The sequence below is a fragment of the Eschrichtius robustus genome, chromosome X, assembly GCF_028021215.1.
Source record: "Eschrichtius robustus isolate mEscRob2 chromosome X, mEscRob2.pri, whole genome shotgun sequence".
NCBI classification, from domain to species: Eukaryota; Metazoa; Chordata; class Mammalia; order Artiodactyla; family Eschrichtiidae; genus Eschrichtius; species Eschrichtius robustus.
This window is the reverse complement of record NC_090845.1, coordinates 23052133-23054949: the sequence shown is the minus strand read 5'-3', so window position 1 is coordinate 23054949 and position 2817 is coordinate 23052133. Positions and strand designations below refer to the sequence as shown.

The window sequence follows — 2817 nt, the reverse complement described above, 5'->3', positions numbered from 1 at the left end:
TGCAAGTTATTCACCTATAAAGGGAGTCTGCCAAATCCTATCCTGCATGAATGTTGGAATGTTATGTACTACATATAAAGCAGTGGCATACTCATTAAGAAATACTGGGTTTTTGATGAATGGCAGTTATGATGTGATTATTATGAACCCCCAAAATACCACCCTCCCATCAGAGTTTATTTTTAATCCAGTAGGTAGCAGAGAATATGCAGTGCACTAGGACAAAAGAAACAAATACTCACAAATGAGAAAGTTTAAAAGAAATGAGGCAAACCACGAATTAAATACCTTTTACTCTCTGTTTTCTCCATTTTTTGTTTCCAAATATTTTCTGTGGTCGTCTTTCACGTTTCCATGAAAATCTCTATTGCAGTGCCATGTTTTCTACTTGTGGATCATACAGAAAGTATATAGATGGTTCGTGAATTTCTTTTACATATACCAAAACTGTAACTTTAGAACTCTTTAAACAGCAATAAATATGCAAGCAATGTCATGCACGAATTCATATTCTTAAGAAAACACACTATCTATTACAAGATAAAAACATTTGAAAAAACCTAAATAAGTCAATAAATAAGGTATAGAGGTTACTAGTTTAAAACAGGAAGATAAATAAGATCTATACTTTGTTCCCTCCACCCCTCCTACTCTGCACTATTTAGGGGCTTGACTGCTCCCTTCCAAAACAAAGTGAACAAACTGCCCGCGGCCTCCCTCCCTAGATGTGGGAGGAGCTGCGGGGCCTTGGCCCTGGAAGTGCACTGCCCTCGGCCACAGCTGCAGCCCTGGCCGCGGCTCTCACTCCTGCTCTCTCTTCCTCATCTTGCAGAGCCTCCTCATAGAGATCTGGGAAGGCACTGGGGACGGTATCAGCGATCTTGGCCACAAACTCCAGCACTTTCATCTTGCTGGTTTCAGCCAGGGCTCTCGGGCCCCACAGGAACTCATAGCGCGGAGGATCGCTGTTGGGCACCTGGCGGTAGGTCAGGTACTTCTGCTGCACGAACTCTTCGCTGATGAGCCTCCTGGGCTCCCCAAAGATCGAGTGCCTCCTCCCAGCATACAACCCCAACGCATTGAGGAATTCCCAGATCTCCTCCTCGGTGGCACGGTTGCCCTTCTTGAAGATCACGCCCAGGAGAGTCATCAGGAGACCGGACGTGGGCAGCCCCGACTCACCACTCGGACTTCCCTCGCTGGGGAGGGCCAGCTTGCTGATGAGGGCGTAGGAGTGACGGCTGGGGTCGACTTCCTTCAGCTCGAGGCCAAAGACCAGCTCCATGCACTCAGAGGCTCTCCTGAGGATCTCAGGGAAGTGCTTCGTGTACTTCTTGCTGACAGCCTTCAGCATTTCTGCCTGCGGGATGGGCTCGTTCAGCTTGTACTTCTCCAGCAGGACCTGCACCAACGTGCTGGCCTTCATGGACAGAGGATCTCTCCAAGTGCTGTGAGTGGAAGGTGCTGCCTGGGAGGTACTTGCACTTTCCTCATCTTGGCTCGCCCGGGCACCCTCTTCATATCCTGGGCAGGAAACCCCTGCCTCACGAGAGCTAGTGGCTGGGGCTCCCTGAGGCTCCCGGCGAGCGCCAGCAGCACGGGAGCTCGGGGGAGTACCCCGAGAAACAGAAGCGGGGGAGGGGGGCGACTCTTCTCTCTCTGCCGCCGCCGCCGCCGCCGCCTCAGTGGCCTGGGCACCCTTGAGACTCTGAGTCTCCCCCCGGGCCTGGTGGCGTCTCTCGCGGGCACGGTGCTTCCTCTTCTGGCCCCGAGGCATGATGACACAGGTCAGGGCCAGCAGGCGGGAGTGTGGGCAGGAAGGCAGGCAATGAGGGCACCTGGGGGAGGGACAAGGAGATGCTGTGAGCACCTTCAGCGGGGAGATTCCTCCCTGGCTTTAACCAAGGCCGCCTCTGCAGGGTCCTTGAGGGCACTGCTCGAGGACCCACAGGGCTCCCGTTCTCCTGCTCCGCCTGTCCCCTGAGACCCCTGTGGAGGACGGCAGAGTGAGCCTTGGGGCACAGCCAGCCAGCCCTGCCTGGGCGGCACGGGGGTGACAGTGGGGGCTGGCAGGGGAGGTAGGTCCTCGCGGTTCCCATTCAGAGTCAGGATGGCAGTTGCTGGCAAGACTCCCCCACCCCCCCCCACCCCCACCCCCACCCCATCCCGTCTGCTGCTCTGAAGTTGACACCACCATCTTCCATGACACCCAGGAGGAGGAAAGGAGGGAGCGTTCAGCCCACCACCGAAGGATCCTGGGACCCTCCCTTCTGCTGCCTGGTGATGGCCCCTTCAGAACAAAGCTCTAACCTCCCTTGGACCTGGCAGAGGAAAAGTACGGGCAGTCTCAGCCTGACAGTCCTTCCTTGGGAGTTTACGGGTTGGCAGGAGGGGACAGGCCATATTCTCTCTCGTCCCTTCTCTTCGGGGTGGGTGGCTCCCTTAGTCCTCACTCGGGGTCCTCCCTGGGCGGCCGGTGCAGCCTGGAGCTCCCCTCTTGCCCCGAGGGCCATCTGCTCGCACCAGTGCCGGCACCTCCTTGAGTCTCATTAGGAGGCAGTGAGGGTGACCACGCGGCCGCACGTGGCAGAGTTTTACCAAGCCTGCGGCGTGCGGCAGACAGGTCGAGGCCCTGTGGTTGGCGGCCCCACTGGTCCTCACTCAAGGGCTTGGGCTGACTCTTGGGGAGTGCTCAGGGACGCGCCTTCTGCTGGCCTGCACCTCCCCTCTCAGACAGCAGCCCTCCCTTCTCCGTGTGTGGCCGGAAGGAAGCGGCTGACAACAGGGGAGGGGTTCTGAGGTGCCCTTGCGACGGGG

At 56.4% G+C, this 2817-nt stretch overlaps 1 pseudogene; it reads right to left on the bottom strand.

The window, feature by feature from the left end:
* Nucleotides 1–657: 657 nt before the first annotated feature.
* Nucleotides 658–2099, bottom strand: LOC137757077 (melanoma-associated antigen B4-like; annotated as a pseudogene).
* Between the last annotated feature and the right edge of the window lie 718 nt (nt 2100–2817).